A 24,911-nucleotide genomic window follows, 5' to 3' on the forward strand; every position below is an offset into this window, starting at 1 on the left:
CTATTGATTGTGTACAGTCGGGTATTTTAACCTTTTCTTACCCGATTTTTACCAACTATGGTCGGACATTCACACCGTCTTACAGAGGAACACCTCCGCTCCCTCTTTGATGGTGTATGTTCGGGCGTTCGAACCTTTTCTTACCCGTTTTTTACAAACTATGGTCGGACATTCAAACCTTCTTGTAGCCGAACATATCCACTCCTGCTTTTGATGATCTATGGTTGGGCATTCGCACCTTTTTTTACCCATTTTTCAGGAATTATGGGTGGACATTCACACCTTCTTGCAGCCGAACACCTCCTCTCCCGCTTTTGATCGTGTATAGTCGTGCTTTCGAGCCTTTTCTTCCCCGGTTTTTACAAATTATGGTTGGACATTCAGACCTTCTTTCAGCCGAACACATCCACTCCTGCTTTTGATCATACATTGTCAGGCATTTGCACCTTTTCTTACCCGCTTTTTACAAACTATGGTCAGACATTCACACCTTGTCGCAGCCAAACACCTCCGCTCCCTGTTTTGATCATGTATGTTTTGACATTCGCACCTTTTCTCACCCGCTTTTTACAATGGTCGGCCAACCGCACATGATCATAAGTGGATGAGAAGGTGTTCGACTGCAAGTAGGTGTGAATGTAAGATCATAATTTGTAAAAAGCGGGTAAGAAAAGGTAAGAATGCCCAACCATAAATTATCAAAAGCGGCAGCAGAGTTTCGGCTCGTATTTATCAATGTCTAGATAGATTTCAACAAAAAACAACGTTGTACTTTGCTGTAAAAGAAAGTGCAAATCAAAAGTTTTAGGAATCTGAGAATAAGCTTATTTTCATGAGTTCTGCACGATTTCGGATTTTATGTATAAAATGAATTCCTTCACGCAAACTAAGTTAACACTGCTTTGTCCTTCATATGTACCCATTTCTACATATATTTCAAGCATAAACTTTCTCATACTACCCTGAATGAGAAAGAGCCAAACTTGTGATTAAGCCATACGACCCTTTTGAGGAGTTCTGCATGGTTTGGGATTTTATCTATAAAATTAATTCCTTCACTCAAACTATGTTAAAACGGCTTTTACCTTCATATTTATCAATGTCTCGATAGATTTAAACAAAAAAACAACGTTGTACTTTGCAATAAAAGAAAGAGCAAATCAAAAGTTTTAGGAATCCGAGAATAAGCTTATTTTCATGAGTTCTGCACGATTTCGGATTTTATGTATAAAATGAATTCATTCACTCAAACCAAGTTAAAACTGCTTTTTCATTCATATTTATCAATGTCTAGATCGACTTCAACAAAGAAAAACATTGTATTTTGCAGTAGAAGAAAGAGCAAAACTGAAGTTTCCTGAACTGATCAGGAATCCGAGAATAAGCTTATTTTCTTATGGGCAAGTGGGAACTGCTTTGTCCTTCATATTTATCAATGTGTAGATGGATTTCAACTTCTTCAAAGTCCAATGTTTTTCTTTGTTGAAGTCGATCTAGACATTGATGAATATGGAAGGACAAAGCAGTTTTAACTTGGTTTGAGCAAAGCAATTCATTTTATAGCAAAATCCGAAATCGTGCAGAACTCATGAAAGCAGGCTTATACTCGGATTCCTGAAACTTTAGATTTGCTCTTTCTTTTATTGCAAAGTACAACGTTGTTTTTTTGTTTAAATCTTTGTAGACATGGTAAATATGAAGGACAAATCAGTTTTAACATAGTTTGAGTGAAGTAATGCATTTTATAAGCAAAATCCCAAATCATGCAGAACTCACGAAAAGCTTTTTCTCGCTTTTCACTGCTTTTTACAAACTTTGGTCGGACGTTCACACCTTCTTGCATCCGAACACCTCCGCTTCCGCTTTTGATGATGTATATTCGGGCATTCGAACCTTTTATTACCCGCTTTTTACAAACCATTGTCGGACTTTCACACCTTCTTGCAGCCGAACACCACCTCTACCGCTTTTGATGATGTATGGTTCAGTATTCTTACCTTTTCTAACACATTTTTCAGCAATTATGGTCGGACATTCACACCTACTCACAGCTGGACACCTCCGCTCCCGCTTTTGATCATACAATGTTGGGACATCGCTCCTTGTCTTACCAGCTTTTTACAAACTTTAGTCGAACATTCACACCTTCTTGCAGCTGAACACCTCCGCTCCCGCTTTTGATGATTTATAGTCGGGCTTTCAAGCCTTTTCTTAACCGGTTTTTACAAATTATGGTTGGACATTCAGACCTTGCAGCCGAACACCTCCGCTCTCTCTTTTGATGATGTATGGTTGGGCATTCGCACAGAAACAGCATCCCTTTCTTGGGAGCATTTGGTACCAAGGGCTACCAAGGTAGTATTGCCAGACAAAAACAGGTCCACTCCAGGTCCAGTCGAACAGCTCTGCTCCCGCTATTGATTATGTTTGGTTGGATATTCAAACCTTTTCTTAACTGCTTTTTACAAACTTTAGTCGAACTTCTTCAATCGAGAATGCCCGACTATACACCATCAAATGTGGGAGCGGAGTTGTTCGGCTGTGAGTAGGTGTGAATCTCCGACCATAATTGCTGAAAAATGTGTTAGAAAAGGTAAGAATGCCGGTCCATACATCATCAAAAGCGAGAGAGGTTGTGTTCGGCTGCAAGTAGGTGTGAATGTCAGGCCATAATTACTCACAAACGGGTAAGAAAAGGTAGTATTGCCAGACCATATATGATCAAAACAGGGAGCGGAGGTGGTTCAGCTGCAAGAAGGTTTGAATGTCCGACTAAAGTTCAAATATATTAACAAAAGCGGGAGGAGAGGTCTTCGGATGAGAGTGGTTGAAAATTTCCGACCATAATGTATTAAATGCGGTGAAAAAAAGGTGTGATAGAACACTAAAAGGTGGAGCGGAAGTGTTCGGCTGCAAGAAGGTGTGAATGTCCGACTATATTTGGTGAAAAGCAGGTGAAGCAAGGTCTGAATGCCCAACCTTACATCATCAAAAGCGAGATCAGAGGTGTTTGGCTGCAAGAAGGCCATAGTTTGCCAAAAGCGGGTAAGGTGCGAATGTCCGACTAAATATCAAAAAAATTTGGGGCGGAGGTCTTCAGATGCAAGTGGGTGTGAATATCCCACCATACAGATATGGTGGAGAGGAAGCTGTGAATAGCCGACCATAGTTTGGAAAAAGCGGGTAAGAAAAGGTTTGAATGCCCGAACATACACCATCAAAAGAGGGAGCGGAGGTGTTCCGCTGTACGAAGGTGTGAATGTCCGACCATACTTGGTAAAAAGCGGGTAAGAAAAGGTTAAAATACCCGACTGTACACAATCAATAGCGGGAGCGGATGTGTTCGGCTACAAGAAGATGTGAAAGTCCGACCATGGTTTGTAAAAAGCGGGTAAGAAAAGGTGCGAATGTCCGACAATGTATGATCAAAAGAGAGAGCGGAGGTTTTCGGATACAAGAAGGTTTGAATGTCCCACCATAGTTTGTAAAAAGCGGGTAAGAAAAGGTTCGAATGCCCGACTATACACCATCAAAAGCGGGAGCAGAGGTGTTCCGCTGTAAGACGGTGTGAATGTCCGACCATAGTTGGTAAAAAGCGGGTAAGAAAAGGTTAAAATACCCGACTGTACACAATCAATAGCGGGAGCGGAGTTGTTCGGCTACAAGAAGGTGTGAAAGTCCGACCATGGTTTGTAAAAACCGGGAAGAAAAGGCTCGAAAGCCCGACTATATACCATCAAAAAGAAGGTTTGAATGTCCATCAATAATTGCTTTAAAACAAGAAAGTAAATTTTCGAATATCAAACCGCACATGATCATAAGCGGGAGAGGAGGTGTTCGGCTGCAGGAAGGTGTGAATGTCCACCCATAATTCATGAAAAATGGGTAAAAAAAAGGTGCGAATGCCTAACAATACATTATCAAAAGCAGGTGTGAATGTCAGATCATAATTTGTAAAAAGCTGATGAGAAAGGGTGAGAATGCCCGACTATACACCATCAAATGCGGGAGCGGAGGTGTTCGGCTCTGAGTAGGTGTGAATGTCCGACCATAATTGCTGAAGAATGTGTTAGAAAAGGTAAGAATGCTGGACCATACATCATCAAAAGCGGGAGAGGTGGTGTTCGGCTGCAAAAAGGTGTGACTGTTCGACTAAAGTTTGTAAAAAGTGGGTGAGACAAGGTGCGAATGCCTGACAATGTATGATCAAAAGCGGGAGCGGAGGTGTTCAGCTGCAAGAAGGTCTACATGTCCATCAATAATTGCTAGAAAACATGAAAGAAACTTTTTGAAAATCAAACCGCACATGATCATAAGTGGGATAGGAGGTGTTCAGCTGCAAGGTGTGAATGTCCACCCATAATTCCTGAAAAATGGGCAAAAAAAAGGTGTGAATGCCCAACCATACATCATCAAAAGCAGGAGTGGAAGTGTTCGGCTACAAGAAGGTGTGAACGTCCAACCAAAATATGTAAAAAGAAGTTAAGAAAAGGTTCGAATATCCAACCAAACATAATCAAAAGCGGGAGCAGAGCTGTTCGACTGCAAGTAGGTGTGAATGTCAGATCATAATTTGCAAAAAGCTGATGAGAAAGGGTGAGAATGCCCGACTATACACCATCAAATGCGGGAGCGGAGTTGTTCGGCTGTGAGTAGGTGTGAATCTCCGACCATAATTGCTGAAAAATGTGTTAGAAAAGGTAAGAATGCCGGTCCATACATCATCAAAAGCGAGAGAGGTTGTGTTCGGCTGCAAGTAGGTGTGAATGTCCAGCCATAATTACTCACAAACGGGTAAGAAAAGGTAGTATTGCCAGACCATATATGATCAAAACAGGGAGCGGAGGTGGTTCAGCTGCAAGAAGGTTTGAATGTCCGACTAAAGTTCAAATATATTAACAAAAGCGGGAGGAGAGGTCTTCGGATGAGAGTGGTTGAAAATTTCCGACCATAATGTATAAAATGCGGTGAAAAAAAGGTGTGATAGAACACTAAAAGGTGGAGCGGAAGTGTTCGGCTGCAAGAAGGTGTGAATGTCCGACTATATTTGGTGGAAAGCAGGTGAAGAAAGGTCTGAATGCCCAACTTTACATCATCAAAAGCGAGATCAGAGGTGTTTGGCTGCAAGAAGGCCATAGTTTGCCAAAAGCGGGTAAGGTGCGAATGTCCGACTAAATATCAACAAAATTTGGGGAGGAGGTCTTCGGATGCAAGTGGGTGTGAATGTCCGACTATATTTGGTGAAAAGCAGGTGAAACAAGGTCTGAATGCCCAACCTTACATCATCAAAAGCAAGATCAGAGGTGTTTGGCTGCAGGAAGGCCATAGTTTGCCAAAAGCGGGTAAGGTTCGAATGTCCGACTAAATATCAACAAAATTTGGGGCGGAGGTCTTCGGATGCAAGTGGGTGTGAATATCCCACCATACAAGTATGGTGGAGAGGAAGCTGTGAATAGCTGACCATAGTTTGGAAAAAGCGGGTAAGAAAAGGTTTGAATGCCCGAACATACACCATCAAAAGAGGGAGCGGAGGTGTTCCGCTGTACGAAGGTGTGAATGTCCGACCATACTTGGTAAAAAGCGGGTAAGAAAAGGTTAAAATACCCGACTGTACACAATCAATAGCGGGAGCGGATGTGTTCGGCTACAAGAAGATGTGAAAGTCCGACCATGGTTTGTAAAAAGCGGGTAAGAAAAGGTGCGAATGTCCGACAATGTATGATCAAAAGAGAGAGCGGAGGTTTTCGGATACAAGAAGGTTTGAATGTCCCACCATAGTTTGTAAAAAGCGGGTAAGAAAAGGTTAAAATACCCGACTGTACACAATCAATAGCGGGAGCGGAGTTGTTCGGCTACAAGAAGGTGTGAAAGTCCGACCATGGTTTGTAAAAACCGGGAAGAAAAGGCTCGAAAGCCCGACTATACACCATCAAAAAGAAGGTTTGAATGTCCATCAATAATTGCTTTAAAACAAGAAAGTAAATTTTCGAATATCAAACCGCACATGATCATAAGCGGGAGAGGAGGTGTTAGGCTGCAAGAAGGTGTGAATGTCCACCCATAATTCATGAAAAATGGGTAAAAAAAAGGTGCGAATGCCTAACAATACATTATCAAAAGCAGGTGTGAATATCAGATCATAATTTGTAAAAAGCTGATGAGAAAGGGTGAGAATGCCCGACTATACACCATCGAATGCGGGAGCGGTGGTGTTCGGCTCTGAGTAGGTGTGAATCTCCGACCATAATTGCTGAAGAATGTGTTAGAAAAGGTAAGAATGCTGGACCATACATCATCAAAAGCGGGAGAGGTGGTGTTCGGCTGCAAAAAGGTGTGACTGTTCGACTAAAGTTTGTAAAAAGTGGGTAAGACAAGGTGCGAATGCCTGACAATGTATGATCAAAAGCGGGAGCGGAGGTGTTCAGCTGCAAGAAGGTCTACATGTCCATCAATAATTGCTAGAAAACATGAAAGAAACTTTTCGAAAATCAAACCGCACATGATCATAAGTGGGATAGGAGGTGTTCAGCTGCAAGGTGTGAATGTCCACTCATAATTCCTGAAAAATGGGCAAAAAAAATGTGTGAATGCCCAACCATACATCATCAAAAGCAGGAGTGGAAGTGTTCGGCTACAAGAAGGTGTGAACGTCCAACCAAAATATGTAAAAAGAAGTTAAGAAAAGGTTCGAATATCCAACCAAACATAATCAAAAGCGGGAGCAGAGCTGTTCGACTGCAAGTAGGTGTGAATGTCAGATCATAATTTGCAAAAAGCTGATGAGAAAGGGTGAGAATGCCCGACTATACATCATCAAATGCGGAAGCTGAGTTGTTCGGCTGTGAGTAGGTGTGAATCTCCGACCATAATTGCTGAAAAATGTGTTAGAAAAGGTAAAAATGCCGGTCCATACATCATCAAAAGCGAGAGAGGTTGTGTTCGACTGCAAGTAGGTGTGAATGTCCAGCCATAATTACTCACAAACGGGTAAGAAAAGGTAGTAGCCAGACCATATATGATCAAAACAGGGAGCGGAGGTGGTTCAGCTGCAAGAAGGTTTGAATGTAAAACTAAAGTTCAAATATATTAACAAAAGCGGGAGGAGAGGTCTTCGGATGAGAGTGGTTGAAAATTTCCAACCATAATGTATAAAATGCGGTGAAAAAAAAGGTGTGATAGAACACTAAAAGGTGGAGCGGAAGTGTTCGGCTGCAAGAAGGTGTGAATGTCCGACTATATTTGGTGAAAAGCAGGTGAAGCAAGGTCTGAATGCCCAACCTTACATCATCAAAAGCAAGATCAGAGTTGTTTGGCTGCAAGAAGGCCATAGTTTGCCAAAAGCGGGTAAGGTGCGAATGTCCGACTAAATATCAACAAAATTTGTGGCGGAGGTCTTCGGATGCAAGTGGGTGTGAATATCCCACCATACAAGTATGGTGGAGAGGAAGCTGTGAATAGCCGACCATAGTTTGGAAAAAGCGGGTAAGAAAAGGTTTGAATGCCCGAACATACACCATCAAAAGAGGGAGCGGAGGTGTTCCGCTGTACGAAGGTGTGAATGTCCAACCATACTTGGTAAAAAGCGGGTAAGAAAAGGTTAATATACCCGACTGTACACAATCAATAGCGGGAGCGGATGTGTTCGGCTACAAGAAGGTGTGACAGTCCGACCATGGTTTGTAAAAAGCGGGTAAGAAAAGGTGCGAATGTCCGACAATGTATGATCAAAAGAGAGAGCGGAGGTTTTCGGATACAAGAAGGTTTGAATGTCCCACCATAGTTTGTAAAAAGCGGGTAAGAAAAGGTTCGAATGCCCGACTATACACCATAAAAAGTGGGAGCAGAGGTGTTCCGCTGTAAGATGGTGTGAATGTCCGACCATAGTTGGTAAAAAGCGGGTAAGAAAAGGTTAAAATACCCGACTGTACAAAATCAATAGCGGGAGCGGAGTTGTTCGGCTACAAGAAGGTGTGAAAGTCCGACCATGGTTTGTAAAAAGCAGTTAAGAAAAGGTTCGAATATCCAACCAAACGTAATCAAAAGCGGGAGCAGAGCTGTTCGACTGCAAGTAGGTGTGAATGTCCAGCCATAATTACTCACAAACGGGGGAAGAAAAGGTAGTATTGCCAGACCATACATGATCAAAACAGGGAGCGGAGGTTCAGCTGCAAGGTGTGAATGTCTGACTATAGTTTGTAAAAAGCTGGTAAGACAAGGAGCGATGTCCCGACATTGTATGATCAAAAGCGGGAGCGGAGGTGTCCAGCTGTGAGTAGGTGTGAATGTCCGACCATAATTGCTGAAAAATGTGTTAGAAAAGGTAAGAATACTGAACCATACATCATCAAAAGCGGTAGAGGTGGTGTTCGGCTGCAAGAAGGTGTGAAAGTCCGACAATGGTTTGTAAAAAGCGGGTAATAAAAGGTTCGAATGCCCGAATATACATCATCAAAAGCGGAAGCGGAGGTGTTCGGATGCAAGAAGGTGTGAACGTCCGACCAAAGTTTGTAAAAAGCAGTGAAAAGCGAGATAAAGCTTTTCGTGAGTTCTGCATGATTTGGGATTTTGCTTATAAAATGCATTACTTCACTCAAACTATGTTAAAACTGATTTGTTCTTCATATTTACCATGTCTACAAAGATTTAAACAAAAAAACAACGTTGTACTTTGCAGTAAAAGAAAGAGCAAATCTAAAGTTTCAGGAATCCGAGTATAAGCCTGCTTTCATGAGTTCTGCACGATTTCGGATTTTGCTATAAAATGAATTGCTTTGCTCAAACCAAGTTAAAACTGCTTTGTCCTTCCATATTCATCAATGTCTAGATCGACTTCAACAAAGAAAAACATTGGACTTTGAAGAAGTTGAAATCCATCTACACATTGATAAATATGAAGGACAAAGCAGTTCCCACTTGCCCATAAGAAAATAAGCTTATTCTCGGATTCCTGATCAGTTCAGGAAACTTCAGTTTTGCTCTTTCTTCTACTGCAAAATACAATGTTTTTCTTTGTTGAAGTCGATCTAGACATTGATAAATATGAATGAAAAAGCAGTTTTAACTTGGTTTGAGTGAATGAATTCATTTTATACATAAAATCCGAAATCGTGCAGAACTCATGAAAATAAGCTTATTCTCGGATTCCTAAAACTTTTGATTGGCTCTTTCTTTTACTGCAAAGTACAACGTTGTTTTTTTGTTTAAATCTATCGAGACATTGATAAATATGAAGGTAAAAGCCGTTTTAACATAGTTTGAGTGAAGGAATTGATTTTATAGATAAAATCCCAAATCATGCAGAACTCCTCAAAAGGGGCGTATGGCTTAATCACAAGTGTGGCTCTTTCTCATTCAGGGTAGTATGAGGAAGTTTATGCTTGAAATATATGTAGAAATGGGTACATATGAAGGACAAAGCAGTGTTAACTTAGTTTGAGTGAAGGAATTCATTTTATACATAAAATCCCAAATCATGCAGAACGTATGAAAAGAAGCTTATTCTCGGATTCCTGATCCTTCAGTTTTGCTCTTTCTTCTACTGCAAAATACAATGTTGTTCTCTGTTGAAGTCGATCTAGACATTGATAAATATGAAGGAAAAAGCAGTTTTAACTTGGTTTGAGTGAATGAATTCATTTTATACATAAAATCCCAAATCATGCAGAACGTATGAAAAGAAGCTTATTCTCGGATTCCTGGTCCTTCAGTTTTGCTCTTTCTTCTACTGCAAAATACAATGTTGTTCTTTGTTGAAGTCGATCTAGACATTGATAAATATGAAGGAAAAAGCAGTTTTAACTTGGTTTGAGTGAATGAATTCATTTTATACATAAAATCCGAAATCGTGCAGAACTCATGAAAATAAGCTTATTCTCGGATTCCTAAAACTTTTGATTTGCTCTTTCTTTTATTGCAAAGTACAACGTTGTTTTTTTGTTTAAATCTATCGACACATTGATAAATATGAAGGTAAAAGCCGTTTTAACATAGTTTGAGTGAAGGAATTAATTTTATAGATAAAATCCCAAACCATGCAGAACTCCTCAAAAGGGTCGTATGGCTTAATCACAAGTTTGGCTCTTTCTCATTCAGGGTAGTATGAGAAAGTTTATGCTTGAAATATATGTAGAAATGGGTACATATGAAGGACAAAGCAGTGTTAACTTAGTTTGCGTGAAGGAATTCATTTTATACATAAAATCCGAAATCGTGCAGAACTCATGAAAATAAGCTTATTCTCGGATTCCTAAAACTTTTGATTTGCACTTTCTTTTACTGCAAAGTACAACGTTGTTTTTTGTTGAAATCTATCTAGACATTGATAAATACGAGCCGAAACTCTGCTGCCGCTTTTGATAATTTATGGTTGGGCATTCTTACCTTTTCTTACCCGCTTTTTACAAATTATGATCTTACATTCACACCTACTTGCAGTCGAACACCTTCTCATCCACTTATGATCATGTGCGGTTGGGCTTTCGCACCTTTTCTTACCCATTTTTCAGTAATTATGGGTGGACATTCAGACCTTCTTGCAGCCAAAAACCTCCGCTCCTCTTTTGATCATACATTGTCGGGCATTCACACCTTGTCTTACCCGCTTTTTACAAACTTTAGTCGGACATTCAAACCTTCTTGCAGCTGAACCCCCTCCGCTCCCTGTTTTGATCATATATGGTCTGGCAATAGTACCTTTTCTTACCCGTTTGTGAGTAATTATGGCTGGACATTCACACCTACTTGCAGCCGAACACAACCTCTCCCGCTTTTGATGATATATGGTCCGGCATTCTTACCTTTTCTAACACATTTTTCAGCATTTATGGTCGGACATTCACACCTACTCACAGACGAACACCTCCGCTCCCACATTTGATAATGTATAGTCGGGCATTTTCACCCTTTCTCAACAGCTTTTTGCAAATTATGATCTGATATTCACACCTACTTGCAGTCGAACAGCTCTGCTCCCGCTTTTGATAATGTTTGGTTGGATATTCGAACATTTTCTTAACTGCTTTTTACAAACTTTGGTCGGACGTTCACACCGTCTTGCAGCCGAACACCTCCGCTTCCGCTTTTGATGGTATATAGTCGGGCATTCGAGCCTTTTCTTACCCGCCTATTACTTACTATGGTTGGACATTCAAACCTTCTTGTAGCCGAACACATCCGCTCCTGCTTTTGATGATGTATGATTTGGCATTCGCACCTTTTCTTACCCATTTTTCAGTAATTTTTGGTCGGACATTCAGACCTTCTTGCACCGGAACACCTCTGCTCCCGCTTTTGATGGTGTATAGTCGGGCTTTCGAGCCTTTTCTTCCCCGATTTTTACAAATTGTGGTTGGACATTCAGACCTTGCAGCCGAAAACCTCCGCTCCCTCTTTTGATCATACATTGTCGGGCATTCGCCCCTTGTCTTACACGGTTTTTACAAACTTTAGTCAGACATTCACACCTTGCAGCTGAACCACCTCCATTCCCTGTTTTGATCATGTGTGGTCTGGAAATACTACCTTTTCTTCCCCCGTTTGTGAGTAATTATGTCTGGACATTCACACCTACTTGCAGCCGAAAAACCACCTCTCCCGCTTTTGATGATGTATTGTCCGGCATTTTAGTCTTTTCTATCACATTTTTCAGCAATTATGATCTGACATTCACACCTACTTGCAGTCGAACAGCTCTGCTCCCGCTTTTGATTATGTTCGGTTGGATATTCAAACCTTTTCTTAACAAACTTTGGTCGGACGTTCACACCTTCTTGCAGCCGAACACCTCCGCTTCCGCTTTTGATGGTATATGTTCGGGTATTCGAACCTTCTCTTACCCGCTTTTTACAAACCATGGTTGGACTTTCATACCTTCTTGTAGCTGAACAACTCCACTCCTGCTTTTGATGATTTATGGTTGGACATTCGCATCTTTTCCTACCCATTTTTCAGTAATTATGGGTGGATATTCACACCTTCTTGCAGCTGAACACCTCCTCTCCCGCTAATGATCATGTAAGGTTTGATATTCGAAAATTTTCTTTCATGTTTTAAAGCATTTATTAATGGACATTCACACCTACTTGCAGCCGAACACCACCTCTCCCGCTTTTGATGATGTATGGACCGGCATTCTTACCTTTTCTAAAACATTTTTCAGCAATTATGGTTGGAGAATCACACCTACTCACAGCCGAACAACTCCGCTACCGCATTTGATGGTGTATAGTCGGGATTTCTCACCCTTTCTCATCAGCTTTTTGCAAATTATTCTCTGACATTCACACCTACTTGCAGTCGAAAAGCTCTGCTCCCGCTTTTGATTATGTTTGGTTAGATATTCGAACCTTTTCTTAACTGCTTTTCCACAAACTTTGGTCGGACGTTCACACCTTCTTGCAGTCGAACAGCTCTGCTCCCGCTTTTGATTATGTTCGGTTGGATATTCAAACCTTTTCTTAACTGCTTTTTACAAACTTTGGTCGGACGTTCACACCTTCTTGCAGCCGAACACCTCCGCTTCCGCTTTTGATGGTATATGTTCGGGTATTCGAACCTTCTCTTACCCGCTTTTTACAAACCATGGTTGGACTTTCATACCTTCTTGTAGCTGAACAACTCCACTCCTGCTTTTGATGATTTATGGTTGGACATTCGCATCTTTTCCTACCCATTTTTCAGTAATTATGGGTGGATATTCACACCTTCTTGCAGCTGAACACCTCCTCTCCCGCTAATGATCATGTAAGGTTTGATATTCGAAAATTTTCTTTCATGTTTTAAAGCATTTATTAATGGACATTCACACCTACTTGCAGCCGAACACCACCTCTCCCGCTTTTGATGATGTATGGACCGGCATTCTTACCTTTTCTAAAACATTTTTCAGCAATTATGGTTGGAGAATCACACCTACTCACAGCCGAACAACTCCGCTACCGCATTTGATGGTGTATAGTCGGGATTTCTCACCCTTTCTCATCAGCTTTTTGCAAATTATTCTCTGACATTCACACCTACTTGCAGTCGAAAAGCTCTGCTCCCGCTTTTGATTATGTTTGGTTAGATATTCGAACCTTTTCTTAACTGCTTTTCCACAAACTTTGGTCGGACGTTCACACCTTCTTGCAGCCGAACACCTACGCCTCCGGTTTTGATAGTGTATATTCGGGCATACGAACCTTTTCTTACCCGCTTTTTACAAACCATGGTTGGACTTTCACACCTTCTCTTAGCTGAACAACTCCGCTCCCTCTTTTGATTGTGTACAGTCGGGTATTTTAACCTTTTCTTACCCGCTTTTTACCAACTATGATCGGACATTCACACCTTCTTACAGCGGAACACCTCCGCTCCCTCTTCTGATGGTGTATGTTTGGGCATTCGAACCTTTTCTTACCCGCTTTTTACAAACTATGGTCGGACATTCAAACCTTCTTGTAGCCGAACACATCCACTCGTGCATTTGATGATGTATGGTTGGGAATTCGCACCTTTTCTTACCCATTTTTCAGTAATTATGGGTGGACATTCACACCTTCTTGCAGCTGAACACCTCCTCTCCCGCTTATTATCATGTGCGGTTTGATATTCGAAAATTCTCTTTCATGTTTTCTAGCAATTATTGATGGACATTCAGACCTTCTTGCAGCTGAACACCTCCGCTCCAGCTTTTGATGGTGTATAGTCGGGCTTTCGAGTCTTTTCTTCCCCGGTTTTTACAAATTATGGTTGGACATTCAGACCTTCTTTCAGCCGAAATCCTCCGCTCCCTCTTTTGATCATACATTGTCGGGCATTCGCACCTTTTCTTACCTGCTTTTTACAATTCATGGTCGGACTTTCACACCTTTTAGTAGCGGAACAACTCTGCTCCCGCTATTGATTGTGTACTATAGGGTATTTTAACCTTTTCTTACCCGCTTTTTACAAACCTTAGTCGGACATTAACACCTTCTTGCAGCTTAACCACCTCCGCTCCATTTTTTGATCATGTATGGTCTGGCAATACTACCTTTTCTTACCCATTTGTGAGTAATTATGGCTGGACATTCACACCTACTTGCAGCCGAATACCACCTCTCCCGCTTTTGATGATGTATGGACCGGCATTCTTACCTTTTCTAACACATTTTTCAGCAATTATGGTTGGAGATTCACACCTACTCACAGCCGAACACCTCCGCTCCCGCATTTGATGGTGTATATTCGGGCATACGAACCTGTTCTTACCCGCTTTTTACAAACCATGGTTGGACTTTCACACCTTCTTGTAGCTGAACAACTCCGCTCCCTCTATTGATTGTGTACAGTCGGGCATACAAACCTGTTCTTACCCGCTTTTTACAAACTATGGTCGGACATTCAAACCTTCTTGTAGCCGAACACATCCACTCCTGCTTTTGATGATGTATGGTTGGGCATTCGCACCTTTTCTTACCCATTTTTCAGTAATTATGGGTGGATATTCACACCTTCTTGCAGCGGAACACCTCCTCTCCCGCTTATGATTATGTGCGGTTTGATATTCGAAAATTTTCTTTCATGTTTTATAGCAATTATTGATGGACATTCATACCTTCTTGAAGCCGAACACCTCCGCTCCTGCTTTTGATGATGTATGGTTGGGCATTCGAACCTACTTATTGCCCGTTTTTCATTAATTATGGGTGGACATTCACACCTTGTCGCAGCCAAACACCTCCGCTCCCTGTTTTGATCATGTATGTTTTGACATTCGCACCTTTTCTCACCTGCTTTTTACTATTGTCGGCCAATCACAGCTTCCTCTCCACCATACTTGTATGGTTGGAAATTCTCACCCACTCTCATCCGAAGACCTCTCCTCCCGCTTTTGTTAATATTTAGTCGGGCATTCGAACCTTTTCTTACCCACTTTTTACAAATTATGGTCGAACATTCACACCTACTTGCAGCTGAATACTTCCGCTCCACCTTTTAGTGATGTATGGTTGGCATTTGCACCTTTTGTTACCCTCTTTTTATACTTATTGCTGAAGATTAAGTTGTTCTTTCTCAAACTACAATTTTTTTTTAATTGTTGAAACATGATTTGAAGTGGATAAATAAGGAGGACAAACAGTTTTAAGTCATGCTGATAGAAGAAATTAATTTTATAGCAAAATCTGTATTTCGTCATATGTCGAGAGATGCTTATTGCTGAAGAAGTTCTTTCTCATTCTACAAAGTACAACGTTGTTTATCGTTGAAACTTGATTAGACATGAATAAATATGAAGGACAAAGCAGTCTTAACTTGGTTTGAGTTAATTAATTCGTTTTATAGGAGAATCCGAATTCGTGCTTATTTTCGGATTCCTGAAGAATGAGTCTGGTTCTTTCTCATAATACAAAGTTTGTTGTTTATTGTTGAAACTTCATCAGAAGTGAAGAAATAAATGAATGCCTATCAAGAAATGTGGGATCTAAACTCTACTGCTTCCTCTAAAATATTTTCTTTTCTCAATTCAGAAATGTGTGTGTGTAAGTCACAACACCCGTGACACCAAAACGGCTTTCTTTTCTCTCTTTTCTCTACACTCTGCACTATGAGCACACACACCAAATCAGAAAGGCTTTTTTCTCTCTTTTCTACATTATGGACTGTGGGGACACAAAACCGCTCTCTCTTTTTTTTTTTGATTGTGTGCCAGGGCGTTGTCTCACGTATGAGATTATGCTTAAGATACGAATGGGTTTATCAGTCACATCAGAATCCATACATACTGATCCTCCCGTAATAAAATGGTCGGATCTTATCAAACACACTTTGTTTCTTGTGACAATCAAGTCAGCGAAACAGCGTATACATGTCAAGACACTGAATCAAGTTTGCCACAAGAACTCATAAGTTTGGCAGTATTGCTCTGCCGTCAGCAATCATACACCCATTTTATTTTCGTGAGACGTGCAGGCACCTGTTCATCTACTGTTCTATCACTATGAATTAGTTTATCTATTATCAATAAGGATACTTCTACAACTACTATCAAAGTATGTCCAGACTTCTTATGTTGTCAGTTGCTATATATGAATAAGTGGGTAGCTACTGACAAGCATTAAGCATGTCACACAGCCCAAACATATAACATTTCAGGACACACCACACAGTTAACAACCACAGTGAAGTGTCAAAGCCCAAACATTCAACAGGACACTTACACAACACATTCAAATCAAACAGTCAGACAACATACAAGAACATATACCCCAGCCGGCATTGCTCCCTGCCTATTTTCCTACAGCTCACTATGTGTGCGCACACCTTTATTCACAAACTCTTCAACTTATACTCTTTTACCAAAGCTGCTAAAGCTCGATTGGCCGAATACCCTTAGATCCTATTTCGGTGAATTTGACATCTGCCTTACATGTAACAGATTAGCGGTTTAGCAGTTTTAATTTAGTTTGAGTGAAGGAATTCATTTTATAGCAAAATCCGAAATCGTGAAGAACTCATGAAAGTAAGCTTATTATCGGATTCCTGAAACTTTAGATTTGCTCTTTCTTTTACTGCAAAGTCATGGTAAGACATGGTAAATATGAAGGACAAAGCAGTTTTAACATAGTTTGAGTGAAGGAATTCATTTTATAGATAAAATCCCAAGAGTCTGCTGAGAAAAGAGAGTGAATGCGAAGTAGACTTTAACACGGCTCTGTGAGCGAGCCGAGTGTGGGCTAACCGGGAGAATTGCTTGAAAGAAACGCGACACCGAATGAGCGGTCAGAACAAAGCCTCAATACGGTGTTCCCGTGGTGTTTTTGTTGCTGCCTTGTCGATTGCACAGGGGCAAGCGTTTCAACCAAGCAACGCTCACCATGGGGAAGGTGGCTATGGCAACTAGCCTGATGCCCTGCTCCCGCAGTGACGGATAATCGTACTCTGGTTTCTCTTCATAACATACAAGTCTTTCGCCTTTTACTAAAGACTTTCGTGGAGAGCAGCACTAATGAGTTGTTTCTATTTTTGGCAGGCTTTACCTTTGCGGGTGAAGCCCTTTCTGTCTGTGCAAAAGAAATCTTGTTACTGTGCAGAGTGACTTCTCTGAGTAGAGTCGCCTTACTTGTTGCGATTGTGCCGATGTTCGAAGCTGGAGTGCAAAGTTGTTGCTTGAATGGTGCTTGCTGGAGCATGCGGGAGTGCAAAGTTATACCATTTAAAAGGGCTGAAGAGTGCTCAGTGCAGCGGGTGGGCGGAGGTGCAACGTGACACTCTGGCCACCTATGGCCATAAAAAGAACACTGCTACAAGTGCGCATTGTGCCAGCAAGGGCCCTCGGACCTGAAACAGTGGACAGTTATCGCTTCTCGGCCTTTTGGCTAAGATCAAGTGTAGTATCTGTTCTTATCAGTTTAATATGTCCTCTATACGAGGACTACATATTAAATGGATTTTTAAGAATAGGAGTTGAAAAAGGTGCTTGCTCCGTTCACTCCAAGCATCGACCCAGTACTGCAGTGCCGCTGGGAACGGTGCGCTCTTCTCTGCTCTTGTGAAAAAGCAAACAGCGGTGCAGGATGGAAGTTTCAGGGAGCCCAAGATGAAACTTTCTTTTAATCTGCTGAGAAAAGAAAGTGAATGCGAAGTAGACTTTAACACAGCTCTGGGAGCGAGCCGAGTGTGGGCTAACCGGGAGAATTGCTTGAAAGAAACGCGACACCGAATGAGTGGTCAGAACAAAGCCTCAATACGGTGTTCCCGTGGTGTTTGTGGCTGCCTTGTCTTTTGCACAGAGTAAAAGACAAGGCAGCCATCGAATAGGGCCCGATTGTTCCTACTTGGTCAGCCGAGGAGCAAGGGTGGGGAGCAAGCGTCTCAACCAAGCAAATCTCACCAAGTAGGAACAATCGGGCCCTATTCGATGGCTGCAACACCTGAAAGAGATATTGATGCGAGACCCGATCAAAAGCTTTTTCAAAGTCTAAATTTAAGATGACAAGCCGGGTGTTTCTGTCTCTAGCGTAATCAATGATGTCTCGAATCAGTACGAGGCTGTCGGTGAGTTGTCTCTCTGAGATGGCACAAGCCTGGTCTGGGTGAATTACCTCCTCTAAAACAGAGGACATCCGTGTCGTTAAAACCTTGCTAAAAAGTTTACAGTCAAAGTTTAAAAGTGTGATGGGCCTCCAATTCTTTAGGTCAGTCTTATCATTTTTATCAGAAGTGAAGAAATAAATGAATGCCTATCAACAAATGTGGGATCTAAACTCTAGTGCTTCCTCTAAAATAATTTCCTTTCTCAATTTAGAAATGTGTGTGTGTAAGTCACAACACCCGTGACACCAAAACGGCTTTCTTTTCTCTACACTCTGCACTATGAGCACACACACCAAATCAGAAAGGCTTTTTTCTCTCTTTTCTACATTATGGACTGTGGGGACACAAAACCGCTCTCTCTTTTTTTTTTTATCGTGTGCCAGGGCGTAGTCTGACGTATTAGATTGTGCTTAAGATACGAATGGGTTTATCAGTCACATCAGAATCCATACATACTGATCCTCCCGTAATAAAATGGTCGGATCTTATCAAACACACTTTGTTTCTTGTGACAATCAAGTCAGCGAAACAGCGTATACACGTCAAGACACTGAATCAAGTTTGCCACAAGAACTCATAAGTTTGGCAGTATTGCTCTGCCGTCAGCAATCATACATCCATTTTATTTTCGTGAGACATGTGCAGGCACCTGTTCATCTACTGTTCTATCACTATGAATTAGTTTATCTATTATCAATAAGGATACTTCTACAACTACTCTATCAAAGTATGTCCGGACTTCTTACGTTGTCAGTTGCTATATATGAATAAGTGGGTAGCTACTGACAAGCATTAAGCATGTCACACAGCCCAAACATATAACATTTCAGGACACACCACACAGTTAACAACCACAGTGAAGCGTGTCAAAGCCCAAACATGTAACATTCAACAGGACACTTACACAACACATTCAAATCAAACAGTCAGACAACATACAAGAACATATACCCCAGCCGGCATTGCTCCCTGCCTATTTTCCTACAGCTCACTATGTGTGCGCACACCTTTATTCACAAACTCTTCAACTTATACTCTTTTACCGAAGCTGCTACAGCTCGATTGGCCGAATACCGAATAATCCTAATTCGGTGAATTTGACATCTGCCTTACATGTAACAGATTAGCGGTTTAGCAGTTTTAATTTAGTTTGAGTGAAGGAATTCATTTTATAGCAAAATCCGAAATCGTGAAGAACTCATGAAAGTAAGCTTATTCTCGGATTCCTGAAACTTTAGATTTGCTATTTCTTTTACTGCAAAGTACAACGTTGGTTTTTTTGTTTAAATCTTTCAAGACATGGTAAATATGAAGGACAAAGCAGTTTTAACATAGTTTGAGTGAAGGAATTCATTTTATTGATAAAATCCCAAGAGTCTGCTGAGAAAAGAGAGTGAATGCGAAGTAGACTTTAACACGGCTCTGGGAGCGAGCCGAGTGCGGGCTAACCGGGAGAATTGCTTGAAAGAAACGCGACACCGAATGAGCGGTCAGAACAAAGCCTCAATACGGTTTTCCCGTGGTGTTTTTGTTGCTGCCTTGTCTTTTGCACAGAGTAAAAGACAAGGCAGCCATCGAATAGGGCCCGATTGTTCCTACTTGGTCAGCCGAGGAGCAAGGGGGGGGGGGGGGGGGGAGCAAGCGTCTCAACCAAGCAAAGCTCACCATGGGGAAGGTGGCTATGCCAACTAGCCTGATGCCCTGCTCCCGCAGTGACGGATAATCGTACTCTGGTTTCTCTTCATAACGTACAAGTCTTTCGCCTTTTACTAAAGACTTCTGTGGAGAGCAGCACTAATGAGTTGTTTCTATTTTTGGCAGGCTTTACCTTTGCGGGTGAAGCCCTTTCTGTCTGTGCAAAAGAAATCTTGTTACTGTGCAGAGTGACTTCTCTGAGTAGAGTCGCCTTACTTGTTGCGACTGTGCCGATGTTCGAAGCTGGAGTGCAAAGTTGTTGCTTGAATGGTGCTTGCTGGAGCGTGCGGGAGTGCAAAGTTATACCATTTAAAAGGGCTGAAGAGTGCTCAGTGCAGCAGGTGGGCGGAGGTGCAAAGTGACACTCTGGCCACCTATGGCCATAAAAAGAACAGGGGTGTTAGCGGACAAGTGCGCATTGTGCCAGGAAGGGCCCTCGGACGTTAACCAGTGGACAGTTGTCGCTTCTCGGCCTTTTGGCTAAGATCAAGTGTAGTATCTGTTCTTATCAGTTTAATATCTGATATGTCCTACGAGAACTACATATTAAATGGATTTTTAGCAATAGGAGTTGAAAAAGTAGCTTGCTCCGTTCACTCCAAGCATTGACCCCGTACTGCAGTGCCGCTGGGAACGGTGCGCTCTTCTCTACTCTTGTGAAAAAGCAAACAGCGGTGCAGGATGCAAGTTTCAGGGAGCCCAAGATGAAACTTTCTTTTAGTCTGCTGAGAAAAGAAAGTGAATGCGAAGTAGACTTTAACACGGCTCTGGGAGCGAGCCGAGTGCGGGCTAACCGGGAGAATTGCTTGAAAGAAACGCCATACCGAATGAGCGGTCAGAACAAAGCCTCAATACGGTGTTCCCGTTGTGTTTTTGTTGCTGCCGCTGTTTGCTTTTTCACAAGAGCGCACCTGTTGAGGGGGGGCCTGGGGGGGCCTGGGTGATGGTGGGTCTCAGGCCCGGGCTGCTGCGACTGGTGTGACCGGGTGGTTTCTTTGTTTGTTTTTTGTTGTTGTTTGTTTGTTTTTTGTAGAGGTCCTCCGGAGTGGGGTTGGGTTGAGTGGGGTGGGGCGGGATGGGTACCTTCTGGGGGTACAGTAGCTCCCAGAATATGGTCGCTGCAGGCCCCGAGCCTGGTGGACATCAGGCCCTCCTGTCCTGTGTTGGCTCCGTTTTAAAAAGTACAGAACTTAGAACAGGTCTAGTCCCTGGCTTTCGGCAGTACTGTCTTCTTTACTTTTTTTTTTTCCCCTTATCGTGTTCAGCATTATGGCAGCAGAATTGTAGTCTGAATACCTTTGATGCCAAACAGATTTGCTTTGCCAAGGGAAGTTTTATAAATGTAAAGCTCCCCTTGATGCCCATTTATTTATTTCTGTTTACAATATATGACATGTAATAGAACTGAACCGGACCGGGGGACAAGGAAAGAAGAAGAGGAAAGAAGAGAAAAACAGAACATACATCGCATACAACACAGCTGTGGATATAGATGACCTGAGACGACATGATAATACATCAACTGCTTAGCGACCATGCTACTGGACTAATGAATGTGGTTGTGTGTGTGTGAGAACATGCAACATCCATGGCACAGGACCTACATGATAACCGTGCTTAGTTATGAGTGTATAAGCGTACAGGGCCACAATCCACAGCCCCCCCAAGCAATCAGAAGCAGGCAGAGAGGGCCACAAGACCCAGGCCACCAGCAGCCCCCACAGAGCACAGAACCCAGGAAGCCCACCGCAGGGGCAACCACGCATCCACCCAGAAGACTGCAGAGGAAGCCCCCGGAAAGAGCCCCCATAAGCATAGGGCAGAGGCCCTCCGGGAGCCAGGGGCAACAGCCCACCGACGTCGCCAGGCCCCAGCCGCCCAGACATGGGCCGTGCACTGGATCCGGGCCCCAGGAGCCCGAGCGCCCCCAAACCCCCCGGCAGAGGCCCCACCCAATACCCAGGAGGGCCAAGCGCCCCAGACAGCCACAAAGTGGGTCAGCGCCTGCCCCAGCACCCCTGGCCAAGTGCCCTGGGAGTCAAGACGTGCCCACAGGTGGGTGAAGTCGCGGGCAGCGGAGAGAGGCCACGCCGCCCCCCCCCATCGGGAGAAGCACAGGCAGGCCAGGCGACAGCAAGTCCAAGATCCAGGCCCAATCATTACCACACACACTTTCATGTCCCATACATCCACACGTCCTCCCTCCCTCGACTCCGCTGGGGTGTAGTGCAGCGGGCACACCAGGGGGCCAGCAGCCCCCCAGCCACCACAGACCCCAAACCAGCAGAACAATTAATTAATCCTCCTGGCCCCTCCCGCCCCGAGCAGACACCAGGAAGCAGGGGTGTGCGAAGAAGACCCCTCCCCTCACCCTTCTGGCTCTTCAATATTTTCTAATAGTGAGCAATTAAAATTGAGGGGCAGCCAAACTTGTAGAACTGGGAGCGTGGCCCTCTGGGCAGCCTACATACCCAAAGAGCCCCGCCCACCAGATGCCACTCAGTGTAACCACCCCCCAAGACCTAATGTGTGTGTGTGAGTGTGTTTGATAAGTAGTAATGTCTAAGGTGTAATTAAAACTGGGAACTGCAGAGTGCAACTACTGCAGAGTCCACTACACCCCACCGAACACACACGCCCCCAAAACCCTTCATGTGTGAGTGTGTGCTGTGTACAGGAGCCAGAAGGGAGAGGGGTATGGGGATATACACTGGGGGCAGCCAGGGACTGGCTGCAATAGGCATCCCCGCTACCAGGGAGCCAACACAGGACAGGAGGGCCTGATGTCCACCAGGCTCGGGGCCTGCAGCGACCATATTCTGGGAGCTACTGTACCCCCAGAAGGTACCCATCCCGCCCCACCCCACTCAACCCAACCCCACTCCGGAGGACCTCTACAAAAAACAGACAAACAACAACAAAAAACAAACAAACAAACCACCCGGTCACACCAGTCGCAGCAGCCCGGGCCTGAGACCCACCATCACCCAGGCCCCCCCAGGCCCCCCCTCAACAGGTGCGCTCTTGTGAAAAAGCAAACAGCGGCAGCAACAAAAACACAACGGGAACACCGTATTGAGGCTTTGTTCTGACCGCTCATTTGGTATGGCGTTTCTTTCAAGCAATTCTCCCGGTTAGCCCGCACTCGGCTCGCTCCCAGAGCCGTGTTAAAGTCTACTTCGCATTCACTCTCTTTTCTCAGCAGACTAAAAGAAAGTTTCATCTTGGGCTCCCTGAAACTTCCATCCTGCACCACTGTTTGCTTTTTCACAAGAGCAGAGAAGAGCGCACCGTTCCCAGCGGCACTGCAGTACTGGGTCGATGCTTGGAGTGAACGGAGCAAGCTTCTTTTTCAACTCCTATTCTTAAAAATCCATTTAATATGTAGTCCTCGTATAGAGGACATATTAAACTGATAAGAACAGATACTACACTTGATCTTAGCCAAAAGGCCGAGAAGCGATAACTGTCCACTGTTTCAGGTCCGAGGGCCCTTCCTGGCACAATGCGCACTTGTAGCAGTGTTCTTTTTATGGCCATAGGTGGCCAGAGTGTCACGTTGCACCTCCCCCCACCCGCTGCACTGAGCACTCTTCAGCCCTTTTAAATGGTATAACTTTGCACTCCCGCATGCTCCAGCAAGCACCATTCAAGCAACAACTTTGCACTCCAGCTTCGAACATCGGCACAATCGCAACAAGTAAGGCGTCATTACTCAGAGAAGTCACTCTGCACAGTAACAAGATTTCTTTTGCACAGACAGAAAGGGCTTCACCCGCAAAGGTAAAGCCTGCCAAAAATAGAAACAACTCATTAGTGCTGCTCTCCACGAAAGTCTTTAGTAAAAGGCGAAAGACTTGTATGTTATGAAGAGAAACCAGAGTACGATTATCCGTCACTGCGGGAGCAGGGCATCAGGCTAGTTGCCATAGCCACCTTCCCCATGGTGAGCGTTGCTTGGTTGAAACGCTTGCCCCTGTGCAATCGACAAGGCAGCAACAAAAACACCACGGGAACACCGTATTGAGGCTTTGTTCTGACCGCTCATTCGGTGTCGCGTTTCTTTCAAGCAATTCTCCCGGTTAGCCCACACTCGGCTCGATCCCAGAGCCGTGTTAAAGTCTACTTCGCATTCACTCTCTTTTCTCAGCAGACTCTTGGGATTTTATCTATAAAATGAATTCCTTCACTCAAACTATGTTAAAACTGCTTTGTCCTTCATATTTACCATGTCTAGAAAGATTTAACCAAAAAAAAAACAACGTTGTACTTTGCAGTAAAAGAAAGAGCAAATCTAAAGTTTCAGGAATCCGAGAATAAGCTTACTTTCATGAGTTCTTCACGATTTCGGATTTTGCTATAAAATGAATTCCTTCACTCAAACTAAATTAAAACTGCTAAACCGCTAATCTGTTACATGTAAGGCAGATGTCAAATTCACCGAAATAGGATCTAAGGGTATTCGGCCAATCGAGCTGTAGCAGCTTTGGTAAAAGAGTATAAGTTGAAGAGTTTGTGAATAAAGGTGTGCGCACACATAGTGAGCTGTAGGAAAATAGGCAGGGAGCAATGCCGGCTGGGGTATATGTTCTTGTATGTTGTCTGACTGTTTGATTTGAATGTGTTGTGTAAGTGTCTTGTTGAATGTTACATGTTTGGGCTTTGACACTTCACTGTGGTTGTTAACTGTGTGGTGTGTCCTGAAATGTTATATGTTTGGGCTGTGTGACATGCTTAATGCTTTTCAGTAGCTACCCACTTATTCATATATAGCAACTGACAACATAAGAAGTCTGGACATACTTTGATAGTAGTTGTAGAAGTATCCGTATTGATAATAGATAAACTAATTCATAGTGATAGAACAGTAGATGAACAGGTGCCTGCACATGTCTCACGAAAATAAAATGGGTGTATGATTGCTGACGGCAGAGCAATACTGCCAAACTTATGAGTTCTTGTGGCAAACTTGATTCAGTGTCTTGACGTGTATACGCTGTTTCGCTGACTTGATTGTCACAAGAAACAAAGTGTGTTTGATAAGATCCGACCATTTTATTACGGGGGGATCAGTATGTATGGATTCTGATGTGACTGATAAACCCATTCGTATCGTAAGCATAATCTAATACGTGAGACAACGCCCTGGTACACAATCAAAA

At 43.1% G+C, this 24,911-nt stretch overlaps 6 non-coding genes across 6 annotated transcripts; 4 read left to right on the forward strand and 2 right to left on the reverse strand.

The window, feature by feature from the left end:
- Positions 1 to 16,894: 16,894 nt before the first annotated feature.
- On the forward strand, positions 16,895 to 17,008 carry LOC140279056 (U5 spliceosomal RNA). The gene has a single exon (XR_011909259.1). It is a non-coding gene; the product is annotated as a U5 spliceosomal RNA (small nuclear RNA).
- A 308-nt stretch (positions 17,009 to 17,316) lies between these two features.
- LOC140279077 (U2 spliceosomal RNA) lies at positions 17,317 to 17,500 on the forward strand. The gene has a single exon (XR_011909278.1). It is a non-coding gene; the product is annotated as a U2 spliceosomal RNA (small nuclear RNA).
- A 2,279-nt stretch (positions 17,501 to 19,779) lies between these two features.
- On the forward strand, positions 19,780 to 19,893 carry LOC140279097 (U5 spliceosomal RNA). The gene has a single exon (XR_011909294.1). It is a non-coding gene; the product is annotated as a U5 spliceosomal RNA (small nuclear RNA).
- A 316-nt stretch (positions 19,894 to 20,209) lies between these two features.
- Positions 20,210 to 20,396, forward strand: LOC140279076 (U2 spliceosomal RNA). The gene has a single exon (XR_011909277.1). It is a non-coding gene; the product is annotated as a U2 spliceosomal RNA (small nuclear RNA).
- Positions 20,397 to 23,029: 2,633 nt separating this feature from the next.
- Positions 23,030 to 23,213, reverse strand: LOC140279081 (U2 spliceosomal RNA). Its single transcript, XR_011909282.1, has one exon. It is a non-coding gene; the product is annotated as a U2 spliceosomal RNA (small nuclear RNA).
- A 308-nt stretch (positions 23,214 to 23,521) lies between these two features.
- LOC140279057 (U5 spliceosomal RNA) lies at positions 23,522 to 23,635 on the reverse strand. Its single transcript, XR_011909260.1, has one exon. It is a non-coding gene; the product is annotated as a U5 spliceosomal RNA (small nuclear RNA).
- Positions 23,636 to 24,911: the final 1,276 nt, after the last annotated feature.

The sequence above is a fragment of the Leuresthes tenuis genome, unplaced genomic scaffold (genome assembly GCF_036924035.1).
Source record: "Leuresthes tenuis unplaced genomic scaffold, fLeuTen1.0.hap1 SCAF_20, whole genome shotgun sequence".
NCBI classification, from domain to species: domain Eukaryota; kingdom Metazoa; phylum Chordata; class Actinopteri; order Atheriniformes; family Atherinopsidae; genus Leuresthes; species Leuresthes tenuis.